Here is a 16,090-nt window from a genome sequence, read left to right on the forward strand (position 1 = left end):
AGTGACCTTTACAGAATGTCAACTGTAAAGTCCTATGTTCACCAAGGCCTGCTACAGGTCAGGACGCTGTGGACACAGAGATGTCAACACACCCCACGCAAACCCCTCCCCTCAGGAGATCAAGTTCTGGAGGAGGGGTGTTGGTCAGAGTTGAGAGGTGACCTCAGGGCCCAGGCCTGTGACCCAGGCAAAACAACATGCATCAGAATAATGAAATGGGGTAAGCCAGCTGTGAGGATCCAGAGCCTGCCCTTGGTCACCTGAGGGTGGGGGCAGCCCAGAAGAGGCCTGGGGTGTGGGGTTGTTTTCCACTGGGGCTATTTCTTTTTTTTTTTTTTTAATTTTTTTTTAAATATTTATTATTTTTTTTAGTTATCGGGGGACACAACATCTTTGTTTGTATGTGGTGCTGAGGATCGAACCTCGAGCCACACGCATGCCAGGCGAGCAGGCTACGGCTTGAGCCACATCCCCAGCCCCCCACTGGGGCTATTTCAAGGCAGGGTGAGGCAAGGCAGTGACAGGAAGGCTCCTGGCCAGCACAAGGTGACTGTGCAGTTTTCTGATGCAGACTGAGTCAAGGTGTCTCGGGGCTCAGCAGGAAAGGGTGAGGGGCTCTGGCACCATGAGGAGCCCAAGGTGACCCAGAAGGTCACAGCTCCCAAACTGGATCCTTGGAGGATAGGGGCTGAAGTTCTGGCACATTCTCAAGTGGCAGCAGCAACACTGTCATGGTCCTGCCCTTGGAGTAAATCGGAAGCACCATCCTTTCTGAACCACCATCCTTTCTGAACCCTCTTGTCTTGTCTTTTCCAGGGGTTCTTGTAGAAAATACCAGGGTCTCTCCCTGGGCTGGTGTGGACATGTTCAGAAACAAGAGCTGAGCTGTCTTCAGAACAAGAGTGGTAGGTTGTCAGGAGGGAGGCCTCTGATCTTTAGCCTCTGTGGCCAAGGTCTTGGAGAGGGGACCCTGACCCTGGAATGTGGATGTTGCCAAAGTCCCCCACCCCTATCCTTTCCCCTCCAACCCAGAGCCCCTAAACCAGCTGCCTGGGTGGATAAACGGTGGCCACCCCCTCAGGCAGGGCGGGCCCTCACCACTCAGCCCCACCCAGGGGCCTGAGGTTCTGTTTATGGCAGTTTTCTGAAACAGCTTGTTTTGATCTACAGAGATCTGCTGACGCATTGGCTACCTCTCCTTCCTCCTGCATCAGGGTGGAGGTATTTTTAGCTTCATAGGTAGAGGAATAAAGAAGAACACAGGCCCACCATACTGTGGGCACAGCCCTGTGACCCCAAGGCAGGACCGGGCACCTCTGTGTGGTTTTGAAGCTTCCACTCACCTCTCCTCAGACACATTCCTTTTCTGAGGAAAATGAGCTGCGTAGAACTAGGAGGCCTGGACAGTTTCCAAACACCAACTCTGAAACTGGGTTACTTTGTCCTTGGAAGAGGGTGGCTGGGGCAGCTCCAGAGGAGAGGGCACAAAGGAGCCTGATACTGCACGGAGGGGCCTGGGCTTTATAGAACCCTGTGCATTGAGCATTGCCAGTTACCCCTCCTTCTACTCTTTGGAAAAGTCTAAGAAAGCTTGTGTCTGGGATCTGGGAACAATGTGTGTGAACGAGGGAGGGTTTTGAGAAGAGAAATAGAGGAAAAACAAGACTTCAACTTGGGCCCTGGAAGCAGCCAACAGTAGTGACTATGCATCTCTCAGATGCTAGCAGGTAAGAGCTGGTGCCACAGCCTGGTACTGGGAAGCAGCAGGGTGATGTCACTTGCTTGGTTTCACACACACCTCTCAGCTTTCTAGAACATTCTGACAGGAAAAGTCCTTCTCCACTGTTCTTTCAGGCCAAGTCACCCACCCCTGGAAAGGATGCCAGGGCAAGATTGATGGGCATAACCTGGAGAAAGGCAAGCAGAGCCTAGGGACTCTCCATGGATAAGCCACCAGCCAACAAGCCCGGGCTTGCCACATACTCAGCCTTCTGTGTTGACAGTCACAAGAGAATGAGTCACCAGTTTTCCCAGAAGCAGGGGAGGGGTGCGGCCGGCCCGCCTGCCTGCAAATGCCATCTTGCAGAGGCAGGGGAAAATTTCTATCTGGATTCTTCCCTTCGGTTGTCAAGGGAGCCTGTTGTCACAGGGTGGTTTGTTTGGGGTGTGGGCGGTTGGCGTGAGAGGAGACTTCCTGGCAGTAATTCTGCCCGATGAGACTCTTTCTACCACAGGAGACCCTTTCAGGGGCGGGCCTTGAACCAATAGGTGCCCCATGGGGGTCTTCTCGGCCTCCTCCTCACCCTGGCCCCATATGGTACTGGAAGGCCAATTATTCTTTTAAAAACCCTCACAAAATCCTTAGCCCTGCCAGCCTTTTGACCAGGTTGCTTTTGGCAGGCCAGCATCCATGCCTTGTAGGCAGCCAGCCCGGTGCCTCCAGAAGCCACTAGACCCACTCCTTGGGGCGCATCACAAGCCACAAGCTGTCCCGGACCAGTGCTGAGGTTTTTGGTTTGTTTGTTTGAATCACTTTTCTCCCCCCACTCCTCACCCCAAAAGCAAAGTGAGTTTTAAACCTACACCCATCTGGTCTCGGGCCCTACAACTGCCCATATTGTTTTCTGCATAAACTTTTGCCATTATATATGTCACTCACTCATCTCGCTTAATATTCTATCCAGCGGCCTAATTAACTGCTCTTAGGAAATTCTTCAACTCCCCGGATCCCTGCTGACCCGCAGGGCCAGGACCAGGGACGCGGCTGCACCCACTCGCCCCCTGCCATTTGAGCAACAAAGCAGGGCGTCTCGCCACGCGCGCAGTGGGTACAGTCTGCTGTGCAGGACACCGCGTTTCCCTCGAGGGGGTCGCGTCCTCCGGGGCGTCCCCGCCCCCACCGCGAGCGCCGGGGCGCTGACGTCACCGGCAGAGCACGCGGCGGCGCCGCCCGGGAGTCACGCGCAGACGCCGGGACAGTGCTGCGCCGCCGCAGAGATCCCTCCGCCGCCCCTGGAATTTTCCAGACGCTCTGCCGGCCCTTCTTTCGGGCCTCTGCTGGGCGGGGTGACCCGAGGCGACCCCGCAACTCCCTCGGTCGGCTCCGAAGCGCGGCCCCTGCACGCCCCTCCCCCCCCCCGCCCCACCTGAGAAAGGGACTTCCCGCGGCCACTGCCTCCCAAATGTGACGTTGGGATCTGTCCCAAGAAGGCCTGTTACTAGAGAAGGAGGGGTAATTAGGGAGTGGCCACCAAAGGGAGACCGTGAACCGCCCCTGGTTGACTTCTTGGGCGGGGTGGGGAGGGACTTTTTTTTCCGGTGTCAGTGGAGGAATCGTCCCGTTGAGTAGTGTCTCGTGACGCGTCCCGGGGCTATAAAAGCAAAAGTTGTGGCCCATCCAGCAGGAGTTAGCGACAGGCAGGGCTGGCGCCTGGGTGTAGTGGTGGGGCGGAAGTGACCAGTTCAGGGTCTCAGGGGACACATGCAGGAGATGGCAGAGCTAGAGGGGGTGGGGGTGCGGGTGCGCGGGGAAGGAGGGCTGAAAAGGAGCCTAGATGTGGGGGGCTCTGCAGCGCGAAGGCCCACAGCACCCTTCGAGGCCAGCAGCAACTCTCGGGCCTCGCTGTCCCTGCTGCTACTGCTGCTGGAGGGGGGATTTGACTTCCAGGAGGCCGAGGTCCTTCTGTGGGCCCAGCTGGCCTCGGTGGCCTGGTTAACGTGGAGGAGGAAGGCAGGCTGAGGCGGGAAGGGGTGGAGACTGGCCTAGGCAGTGGTTGTTGGCAGGGCAGGCAGGGTCGCAGGCCCGCAGCTGGGCGGGGAGGGCCGACTTGAAACTTGTCAATACCAGCAGCCCCCTTTTTTTCCAGACAAAGGGTTTTGAACCTGCCTGGGGATGAGGCCTGGTCTTAAGGAAACTGGACTTGGCTTCGCGGGCCTGACAGCTCTGGCCCAGGGTGGTATGTAAACAGGGCTCGCCTGGTGGAGCCCAGGAGGTGAAGGGTGGCCTGAGGAGTGATCACGATCCAATGTGCCATTGCCAACTGTTAACTGGGGGCTGCTGAGGCAGGCTGCTTGTGTCTGGGGACAATATTGACCAACCCTTTATTTTCCAGGTGGCAGTACCCTCCCCTCTGGACTTCCCTAGGTTCGATGCTAAACTCTTCTGTGAGCTCACTCTACCCCTTCTCCTCCCTCTAACTCTCTTGAGGTTATCCCTTCACTTAAATCTTGCCTCTGGTCATCTGGTAAGCCTGGTGAAGTCGCAGGAGTGTTCTTGGACTCGGTATTGTTGGTAATGGTGCAGAAGGAAAGGCCTTCCCGGTGGAGCCTCTGGGGGGTGGGTTGGTGTTGCTTTTGGAGAGGGTGGGGATTGAATGTGCTCCCCTGGGTGGGGCTGCAGCAGTGGTTCCAGCAGAAGTCACCCAATGCCTCATGGACCTGGTTTGTTACTGTAGTGTTCATCATGGCGAGCAGATGGCACCAGGACAAATGAAGCCCCAGCCAGTGTGAGTCGTAGCAGTGCAGGAGGGGAGACCCTGAAGGAGACAGCCCGCTTAAGTTGATGCCTGCAGATTGAATTCCAGAGGCTTAGGAGGAGGAGCAGTTCTCCAGTGCCTTGTGTCCAGGCCTTGCTCAGGAGCCCTGTATTCAGGAGGCCAACCGTTAAGGTTTTCAGATGAGCTTGTGGGGGGCAGTTCACAAGTCCAAAGCAGATGCATCGTCTTGAGGGGCCATCATCTTTGAATGTTCCAGCAGCACTATCCTCCAGGCTCAGGAATGCCAGCAGGCACCCCTTTTGTCCTGGGGTGGTTTTCAGATGCTGCATCTTCTAAATTGAGCCTCTGATCCTTCTAGTTCTGTGCTGTGAACTTTGCTTCCAGAAGATTCTTAAGTTATAGAACATTTTAAAGTTGATCCAACAACCAGCCTGATGCCTTTTAGATGGCACTTGGAGATGGAGCCCAGGGACCTCTCACCTACCCACCTGCTTACCTGCCTTCCTATCTGCACATTGGCCGGAGGAATTCTTAGTGTGATGATAAAGCTTTTGATTGTTGGGGGGCAGGGAGCTGTTCAATTTTAAATGCTTTAGGCAGAGGGAATTTGTTAGCTAGGTAGATTGTCAAACAGTGGGGGCTCATGTGTTGAGCTAAAGTGGGAGGGGATAAGCCGGTCATGCCCAGGAGCTGTGTGTTGGTAGGGGGTCTTGTCTGGGCATTCTAATGGCATAGATCCTTACAAGAAGAGAATGGTGGGCCCACCAGTAGTGGGTGGGTCATGGGTGTTTGTTTTCTGGTGCTGCAGATTGAACAGGGCCTTGGGCATTTTAGGCAAATGCTCAGCCATTGAGCTACAACCCCAGCCCAGTTATTTGATCCCCCCCCCTTTTTTTTTTTTTTTTACATCTCAGAGTATTCTTGTCATTCCCACTGGGGGCTCTGGGGGAGGGACAGGGGGGCAAGGGCTGGTGGGGATGCAGTGCTGGGAGCATGAGGGTGTGGGATGTGGGTTGAGAGGAAGTCTCTGGAGAGAAAATATGGACAGAGATCTGAGAAATTTCATAGAATTTGTGAGTGAAGAAAACACTAGTTAATGGTAAATTATTGGTTAAATGGTTGCATATAAGCAGTGAAAGTTGCTTGGAAATTTTTATAAAAGTGCTTAGAACTTCAAGGAAAGTTCAAGAAAAAAAGCAAAATTGTTTTGCTGTGCTCTAAAGTGGGAAAGACTGAGAAGGTATAACTGAAAACAAGAATATTTAGTTACTTGAAAAATGACATGGAACTTAGTGTCAAAACTATGAGTTTTTAAACATTTGAAGTATGCACTTATGATGAAATTAATATGGACTTTTCTGGGTTTGTAATTCATATTTTGTCGTGGAGATTTCAGTGATTCAAATTTCTGAACAAAATGGAAATGCTTTTGGAGAGGGTGGGGATTGAATGTGCTCCCGTGGGTGGGGCTGCAGCAATGGTTCCAGAAGAAGTCACCCAATGCCTCACGTTCGCGAATTGTTACTGTAGTGAGAAATGGAAATGCTTTTGGAGAGGGTGGAGATTAAATGATTTTCAAAGGAATTTCATAAGAAGTGCCTTATAGATTTTTCTGTGTTTGGTCAAAACCATAATAGCAAAAGTTTTGCATACTTAACTATAGTCTTGAAATCAGTCATTGTAACAAGGAAAACCTTTTGTGGTCACAGTGAAATTACTATATTTGGTAGCAATCAGAATTATTAGTGAATAATCTATTGTATTTTTAGTTTAAATGATCCAGGACTGGGGGGGGGAATGTCAATCAAAACCAGTTTAGGAAATAAAAGCAAACTGGGCAGAAGGGGCCAGCTTAACAGGCAGGCTGTAAGAGCTCCTGTGAAACTTCGATTTGCTTCTGAGCCTATTTTGTTGAATTGATAGAGTAACTCCAATGGGCTTTATCCTGTTTTTCCTCTAAATTTGAACACTTTAAATACCCAATACCTTTTATCCTTAGGACTTTTCCTGTGTTCTGGGTTCCTTTTTTTTTTTTTTTTTTTTTTATGCTTAAAAATACATTGGTGTGGTAATTCAATTCTTAGCTGATGACTTGGGTGTGATACAATTACTGTCATTGGAACTTAAAGTGTATTAGTCATGCTTGTGTGGGGAAATATTTCTGGGTATGCTATTGTGTAATGAAAGCTGTAAAAACAGGTGGTTAAAGTACTTGTTTGTAAGGCATGCTCTGTTCTGTTCTGTGTGTGGTTTCTAACCATTTTTCTTCCCCTTTACAGCACAAATAAAGGTTTGAGTTCCAAACTCCTTAGAATGGTCTTATTGCTGTTATGTTGCCCGACTGTCCTGTCACCTCTGAAGGTGGATGTGTCCCTGTCCTCAGATTGTAGACTGAGGCCTAGATTCATGTTCACTAGTTCACTCCAAATGTAATCTTCATTGAAAGGGAACTGGTACGTCCTGAGTACAAACTGGTGCCTCAGGAGGAGGGTTGTGCACTGTTGAGAGCTGGTAATGTTTACAAATGTGATCCTGAACCACATGAAGACGAGTGTGTAGGTGGGAGAGTACATACTTTAACTATAATCTAGAACATTCTCTGGTCATATTTTCAAATGGCATCTATTTTGTTTGGGGGAAAACATTGTAAATAAGAATAAAATGGACATGTAATAAGTGTTTATTTAGTTTGCATTCTTTGGGAGGCTGGCATATATCTGTTGAAGCACATAATTCTCATGTTCTCTTTTGGTACATGACTAAAATGTTTGGGCTTATGTAAGTGCTCTATTGAGCCAGCAAGGCTTTCTGATGGGTGGGGAGGAATCTTGTGTGTGTCATGTAAACTGATCTGCATCCTGGGTGGAGAAGTGGCAGCAGTGACTCATCCTGACACTTGTATTTTTATGTGCTGTCCTGTGTACCAGCTTAGAATAGTTGGAATAGAACACCACTGGCCTTCCTTGAGGGAAGTGTCCAAGGGGGAGAGGAAAGCTGGGCGTGCTTGCTTGGGAGGGAGAGGACTGATGGACTGGGACCAGATCACAGGGAGTTGAGAGCTACAGGTCAGCCACTGTCTACCTAGTTCCTGAGGGTCTCTTGGTGACCCCTCGAGCACTACTGAGAACCCCCAGAAGAGAAAGGTCATGTGCCACTAGAAGGCCTTCCGTCTGGTCTCTTGGCACTGCCAGTGGGGGCCACTGCTGTGAGCAATAATGGTGTCTACAAATAGCAAAGTTGAACTTGAAGTTCTTTTATAAATGAAAGTAGCGTGAGGGCAGGTATGGACTGAGTCCTGGGCGCCCAGGCTGGAACCCCCGAGAAGTGGACTGTTACAAAAAAGGGTAAGACAGTCACTGCCCCCAACACCACCCTGTTGGCCACCCTCTGTTGGTCTTACTGATCCTGATCCTGAGGGACTGCAAGGACTTCTAATGCCAGGTGAGGAGGAAGGCTAGCCTCTGGCCTGCCTGGTGCCCACTGTGGTGTGGGGTTGTGTCGAAGGAGGAGACGCTAAAACAGGTGCACAGATATTTGTGGAGTGTTTTAAATACAGTACATACACGGGGGCAGAATGGCAAGGGGAAGCAAAGGGTGTCCTCCTCGGCCCTGCCTGCTGGGGCCTCTGACCTTGGCCTGCACCTTCCCCGTTCCTGACTGCTCACTGTTCTCACATCAAAAGGGTTTACCATAAAGTTGGCAAAAAACAAATTGAAAATCTTCAGTAATCTTCAGTTAACAAGTGTTACTGGTGTATTTGCATCTGGGTTTTTGTTAATCTTTTAATTTTGTCCTTCTGCATCAGATATCTGTGTTTTATACAAAAATGGGATTATATTTGAATTCTGTTTGACTCTTTCCTTTATATTAGTGGACCTCGAGTCGTTTGAAGCATGTTTTCATTGTTGACAATGTTCTGTTTCTTGCAAGGCTGTATTAACTTAAACAGTCTCATTTAGATGAGCGTACAGGTTATGTCCTGGGGTTTTGTTTTATTTCACTCAGGAAATAAAAGTTTTGATGATGTTCCATGTAAATCAAACTTTATCACATCTGTTGTTACTTATCCAAGATGAATACATATCTAGAAGGGAATGACTGTTACTATACTTCTTAAAACTTTAGGTTCATGTTGCTGAGTTGCCCTCCAGGGAGGCATTTTCTAAATCAGTGTTCTCACAGCAGGAAACCAACTCCTCCATAGAGTGCATTTATGGTACTAAAAACCTTTGCTGCTTGGGTGGATCCAGATTATGTTACCTTTGGACATGAGTGTTGTTCTGCCTGTTAGTGAAATTGAACCTTTCTCATGTTTACTGGCCTTTGGCAGTGTGTGAGTGACCACTTGAAGAGTGACCATTCTTCAAGCACTTGTTTTCCTGTTAGTTATTTTGTAAATACTGTTTACATATTAAGGATATCAATGATCTTTTGTTTGGTACCAAAAAAATTCTGGTTTCTAGATTGACTTTTATTTCAGATATAAAAAAATTTTCTGAGGTTAATCAAATCACTGTGATTTCTGCACTTGTTATGCTTAGATCTGTTCTACTGTGAGTATATAAATATTAATCTAATTTTCCTGTGACAATTGAGTGGTTACATTTTTACATTTAAACCTCTAAGTAGAGTTTTTGTGGAATCTTTTATGTGGTGATTGGCGCTCAGAGCTTCCTTCTCTCTGGGATCAGAGGGATAATGGAGTAGCAGAGAGCCCTGTCAGCTTGTCAAAGAATTCCATGACCTCAGCATCACAAAAGAACAATTGAATTCTTTTATCCTGTTGTTCTTATCCTGTATGATATTTACCAGTCTCCCAGGCTGGTATACAGTGTCTTGACTGATTTAAACTGTGCTACCATTGGCATTTCCACAAATTTGTTGTACATGTGTCATCTTCTCCAGAGTGGTTCAGCCTGGTCCTTGGTGATGTGCTTTACAACACTCTTCACCCTTTCTCTTGTGAGCATGTCTGTTTTCTTACATAGTTGCCAACATCAGGTTTTTTTAATATTATGTATTGATTGCTACCTTAAAAATTTTTGGTTATAAAATGCACATAACATAAAATATATTGCCTTAACGATTTTTAAGTGTACAGTTGATATATTAAGTGTAACAGAGTTGGGCAATTACAATGTCCAGAACTTTCTCATCCTGCAAAAAAACGGAAATTCTGTACTCAGAAAGCAACACGAAACTCACCACTCCCTCTTCCCCACGGTACTGACAACAGCCATTCTTTCTGAGCTTGACCACCGTAGATTCCTCCTGCAGGAACTCGGTATTTGTCTTTTGTGATTGGTTTATCTCACTCGGCACAGTGGGCTCAGGATTCTTCCAGGTTGCAACGTGTGTGAGAGCATCCTATTTAAGAAGCTGGGTGATGTCTGTGTGCGCATCTCCTGTTCTGTTTGTTCACTTGGCTGGCTGTGTCTTTCTTTGGCTATTGTGAATAAGGCTGCTGTGGACGTGGGGGTGCAATTTTTTCTTCAAGATCCTGCTTTGGGTTATTTTAGTAAATGCAAGTGAGGTCATACTTTATTGTGCTGTTGATTTGCATTTCCCTAATGGTTAGTGATGTGAGCTTCATTTCATTTGCTAATTGGCCATTTGTTTATCTTATTTGAAGAAATGTCTATTCAAGTCCTGTCCATTTTAAAAATTTGAGATATTATAATTGATATTCCAGGTATTAACCCCTTATCAACTGAGTGATCTGCAAATATTTTCTTTCATTCCATAGTATTGCCTTTTCACGAGTCCTCTGCACAGCTGTTTTTAGTTTGTTTTGTGGTGCTGGGGACGAAATGCAGGACCTCCTCTGCTGCTGAGCCACACCCCAGCACAGAACTTTTTAGTTTTGAAGTGATCAGATTTACCTTACTTGAGTTTTACTTTTGTGGTCTGTACTTTTGGTGTCACACCCAAGAAATCATTGCGAAATTCAACATTACAACGTATTTGATACTACTTTAAAAAGTATTTTAATTTTCTTCATCTGTATTTCTGTAATTCCTGGCTAGTCTGAGTATTTTACCACTTGATACACTGTCTCCATTTTTTGACTACTTACCGTGAGATTTTCATAAGGATAGTGAATTCTTACAGTTAGGAAGATAAGCAATTGCCAGTCATGATTGTCAGACTTACTCTCAATTTTTCCTTTTTGTTGATGCATAAGTATATATATATTTTTAAAAATGTTTCTTTAGTTGCAGACGGGCACAATACCTTTATTTTATTTTTGTGTGGTGCTGAGGATCCAACCCAGTGCCTCACATGTGCCAGGCAGGCGCTCTACCACTGAGTACAACCCCAGCCCTAAAAGTATGTATTATACAAAAACCTAAAAACAGTCTGATAAGTGTAGTAGTAACCGAGTCCAGATTTGCTTCTCATTACTTCCGTTTCAGTAGCTGAGCACGAACACAGCGCCTTGAGCCCTCTGCTCCATCTCATCAGTTATTTATGATGCTAAAATCGACAGCAAGCTTGTACTGAGTAGCTCCAGCTCTCTCTGCCCTTCTGTTCCCGGTTGACCAGCATGAGCCTCTTATGGCCGAGTCTGAATCATATTTGGAAATTTTAGGCTCTATTTTTTGTTGTTATGTCCAATAAAATAGAACAAATCCCAGCGACTATTACTGTTGGTTATGTTTTAAACTCTAGTAAGCATCCCTCCTTAAGACAGGGACGTTCTCTCCCTTGTTGGAGCAGAGAACACACAACTGAATTATTCGGAGTCTCTGGTTCATGACATGATATGGCTCTCTTACTTGCTTCCTTGTTTATTTCTAATAATGTAATATTTCTGAACCTTCTGCCAACGTAAGAGCTAGGAAGGTAGAGAAAGCAGCTTCCTCCTGCCCTCGTGGTGTCCTCCTCACAGCCCCAGCCTGAGCAATCGGCATCCTGAACCCTGAGTTTATCTTCCCCTTGCTTGTTCCACTTGGTGTGATGTCGTTTCGTGTGGTTTCCTGCCGGACAGAGCCCATCTTGTAACTCTACAGTTACTTCCTCTGTTCTCCTATTGATAGTGACAGTTACTCCTTTTCTGTTAAGTATCATTAGAGGAATGATATGCGATGCCTTCTTGTTTTACAGAATTAAAACATGACATGATTCATGAGGTTGGCACTCCCAGTGCCCTGCCCCCTCCAGCAGTTACCCGTTTGCTGGGTTTCCAGACCTTTCTGTTCCTTTACAATCAAAGTGTTGGGCTGGTCCTGCATACTGCATATCACTGTTGACCTGCTTTTTTTCATTTAGCAGTAGAGTCATACGAGCACAAAAAGAATTGTCCTCATTCTTTTGAGCTATGGCATAACATTCCTTGTCCTGGTCATACTATGAGTTATTTAGCTGTTTGGCCATCTTTTGGTATTGGAAGCAATGCTGCGTGCTCACCTTCACAACCCCTTTGCATCATGCCTGAATATTTCTCAGGGCAGGTATGGAATTTCTGGGTCACTGGCTGGGTCTGTCCCTCTCCAGAACAGATATACAAATGTGCATACCTGAATACGAGAGTATCTGTTTTTCATATCCTCTTTGGCACTTGGCATACAAAACCTTTTTTTTTTTTTTTAAGACCCTGCCAGTTGCCCTCTTTAATCTGTCATGGATGAATGGTGACCTTTGGAAACTAATTGGTACACTTACACTTTCTCCACTTTCCCACAGATGCTCGGAGGGTTATTTCTAGGACCTTCTGGCCATTGCAAGCAGTGCTGCCATGATGCACTCTGAATTCCTTGGGGTGCACTGGCTTGGGCATCCCCAGGACAGTGTGTGCAGGAGGCCGTGGGGTCTGGGCCGGGCAGCCCCAGATTCACACCCACTCCACCTCCTTCTGGGTCTGGGACCCTCAGTTTTGTGAGATGGGTCGGAACTTGAAGACCAAGTCCAGAGTCTGCTGCCTGGAGCTCTTGCCTCAAAGTAGGTTAAAAACAAAAACCAGATGTTCTAAGAAAGCAGCTGTGACCTTTCCAAAAGCAGGATCAAATTGTGTCATTTATCTTTTCCGGGGCACTCCTGCCTCTGCTCAGCAACTGCAGCAGCTTTCTGAGTTAAGGACGCTCTCCTCTGAGAGGGCACAGGCGCTCTGGCTCTCCTCGCCTCACAGGTCACAGGGACTGGACTCCGGACAGCAGGGCACTCTCGGGCAGCTGGGCCTGGCGGCCTTACCGTCTCCAGAAGTAGATGCTGGGGTTTCTCAGGCTCCTCATCCTCTAGCAGCTGGCTCTTCTGTGATGTGACCACTGTGTGTCAAAGCAAGGCCCTTCCTCCGCTCTGCTCCTGTGTTGACCCCACAGGCAAACTCGGCTGGTTTCCTCCAGTTTATTTCACTTCTATGTGTAGAAAATGTTCAGAGTAATCCTTGCTCATGTTAAAACTTCAAGCCCTGTAGGTGACAGGGATGTCCTTTTCTAATGTCTGGCCGCCTTCCCCACAGAGGCAACTGTTGTGACCTATCGCTGAAGCTTCCAGAGAATTCTGTGTTCACATAAAGCTGTGGAGGGACAGGCATAGCACACAAACTGACTTGGAATCGGGTGTCACCGGGTCTCTCTTGGTCCTTCAACACCCGTGTGAACTGTGGCCACCCCTTCTAGGGTGCAACTAGGTTGTTTCCAGCATTTTGAGTGTTTCTCGGGCTTTACAAAATCTGCCTACCTGCCTGCGCCTTCATGTACATGGGCAAAGTTTTCTCTAAGAGGAATTCTGGGGCCTGGTCTGTGTACCTTTCCAGATATGATGAATGCTGCCAGGAAGGTGGTTCCAGCTGATACTTCCCCACCCTTTACCAACTCTACGCTCTCAAAATTGGTTTGTGGTGCTAAAAATTGGTATTTAATTGTAATTCCTATTTGTGTTTCTACTGGATTATATACTTATTGGTTTATAAGAGCTCTATATATTAAGGAAATTAAACCCTTTATCATTTGTGCGGCAAATACTTTCCTATTCTCACTAATATTTGAGTTTTATGGTATTTTGCTGTCCAAAGTTGTAAATATATATACGCTCATTTATAGACATCTAATGGCTTCTGCACAAGATTTTTCTTTTATTTTTATTGGACTTATCTGGACTTAATTTTGGCAATAAGTGACTCCAGGTGCTTAGCCTTTAGTCTCCATATCATTTAGTGATTGACACAGCTGATGGCCATTGATCTATTCATGTGCAGTTCCACATAAGTTTAAATATTGTACTCTGTGCTTTAATATATGGTGGGGGTGGCCCTGTCTCTTGACTCCACTTTACCGAATATTCCCGGCTAGACTTGCATGATTACTTGAACCTTCCCTATGATGTCTTCATGATATTCCCTCTGTGCAAGAATAAGGTGTGTCTTTCCCTGTACTCGCAGTGCTTTAGTCTGCCTTCATATTATGTGGAAAGCTGTGGTGAGTGATATTGACTTTGGTCTGCCTGCCTCCGGGACCCTTTACTGATAATTCACACAGACCACTTATGTGTTTATTTTGGGTAATGGTTACTAGTGCTGTTAACACTGTCAATATCTTGAGTGGTCTTTGCAGTTGAAATGCTCCTATTCTCGATGTCCTGCTAAAAATGCCTGTACGTTTATGCAAAGCCAGAAATTGTACCCAAGGTCACATTCAGGGAGGGTTTGCCTTCTGAACCTCTGCCCCATGTGGCTGCCAGCGCCTCTCCTCCTTTCAAGGTCAAGCCTGTTCTATTTCTGATAGGATTTCTTTTTTTTCTGGTAGGATTTCTTCTGACTTAGTGATGAAATAGGGAAGATGGCCTCTTGCTTAGCAGCACAGTCCCTGGTCCAGATAGTCTGAACAGTTGGGAGGCTTTCGACTCGGTTGCCAAGCGCCCCACAGAGGGGTTCAGCCATATCCCCTGCCTACCCTGTCCTTGTGTTTATCTTCTCTGGTTTTAAGGCAGAAATAACGTTAGCATTTTGTCTTTCTGTTTTGTTGTGGTGCTGGGGGTGGAACCCAGGCCTGCTGCGCATGTCTGTGTTTTAATTTGCACTTTTTGATTCTGAGAAGCAGTGAGTACCTGGTGTGCGGGCCTGTGCTTTCACTGCTGGGCGAGAACTGTGTTGAGGACCCGTTAGCCTTGTATACAACAAAATGTTTCTCGAGTTTGTGGCTTGCCTATTAATTTTGTGTGTTGGATCTGGCTAATTTGTTAAATTTTGTAATCACATCCTTCAATTTTCATGAGAATGGTCTCCTACATTATGTTCTGCCATATTTCTTCTGGTTCCCTTGGACACTAACCTAATCCATCTGGAAGTTGCTTGGAGCACAGGATGAGGTAGGAACCTACTTTGGTTGTTTCAAAATGACTGATTTCCCCAGCACCGTTTACTGATAATTCTACTTTGTCTGCTGATTTGAAATGCCGCTTGGTAATCATTTGCAAATTAACACAATTAAGTCTGTTTCTGGACTTTCAAGTGTGTTCCACTACAGCTGCCTTTCCCTGTAGCAGACCAGTGTTTCACTAATTTTCTTCACTTGATTTAGTTATTGATGGACTTTTATTTATTTATTTGCTTATGTGTCGTGCTAAGAATTGAACCCAGTGCCTTACACATGCTAGGCAAGCGCTCTACCACTGAGCCACAACCCCACCCCCTATAAACATATTTTGATATTAAGATTTTCCATTTAAGAATGAAGAAGTTGCCTGTTCATTCAGAATAGGATGATTTTTTTAATGTTCCTTTGGAGTCTTAGATTTTTATTTGGGTTATGCAGGTTTATGAAGTTTGTCCCTTAAACTGAATGTTTTGTATTGTGGTTGCATGTGTTAAAGTTTCTGGGGTGGGGACATAGCTCAGTAGTAGAGCACAAACAGCATCTTAGCTAAAACTGAAAGGCTCTCAAGTCAGCTGGCTCCCACCGTGAGACCACCCCTTCCCCACTTACCACCTGAACATCGCCTGGCCTGTTTCCCCATATGTAAGAAGGGGTGATCATGACCTACCTCAGAGTGGGATAGGGATTAGTGTAATAATGCAGGCGTTGTACTTGGCCTCTTGACATGGACTTAGCACTGTTCTCTGGGGATTGTGTCACCCACGGGAACTATTCCATTTTTCTTGCGTCTCTTCTTGTCTTATTGGAATTGGCCGTAATTACTAATGAGCCGTGAGCATCATGGTCTCATTCCCACTTGACCCACGAGGGGGATCTGACAGCAGATGGAGGACGAGGGTCCTGCTGGGGCCCCGGGGGCTGCATATGAGCCCCCTTGACCTGTTTCGTGTTGCCCAGAGGGTGATTGTCTTGTTGGTCCACAAATGAGTTGCCATCTGCTGATAGTTCACATGTTAATATTTATATGTTTATGTTAATATAGCTTTTTGTTTATGATGTTAATATAAAGTTTCCTTTTCAAATAAATTTTATTTTCCCTTCTAAAAATCAGGGTATAATCTACATTACCATAGAGCTCATGCCCCTCAAGTGCCCCATTGGTGGGTCTTGGTCTGCTCACCCCCTACGTTGTGCAGCCCTAGACCTCGTTAGCCCAGGCAGAAGCTCTGCACCCTCCTGCCCCAGGCCCTGGTTATCTTTGTGCTACCTTGTCTCTATGAA

The 16,090-nt window shown here is 46.7% G+C and overlaps 1 long non-coding RNA gene across 1 annotated transcript; it reads left to right on the forward strand.

The window, feature by feature from the left end:
* Positions 1-3,335: 3,335 nt before the first annotated feature.
* On the forward strand, positions 3,336-11,138 carry LOC143393025 (uncharacterized). Its single transcript, XR_013090435.2, has 2 exons — positions 3,336-10,826; positions 10,913-11,138. It is a non-coding gene; the product is annotated as an uncharacterized LOC143393025 (long non-coding RNA).
* Positions 11,139-16,090: the final 4,952 nt, after the last annotated feature.

The sequence above is a fragment of the Callospermophilus lateralis genome, chromosome 2 (assembly GCF_048772815.1).
Source record: "Callospermophilus lateralis isolate mCalLat2 chromosome 2, mCalLat2.hap1, whole genome shotgun sequence".
Classification (NCBI taxonomy): domain Eukaryota; kingdom Metazoa; phylum Chordata; class Mammalia; order Rodentia; family Sciuridae; genus Callospermophilus; species Callospermophilus lateralis.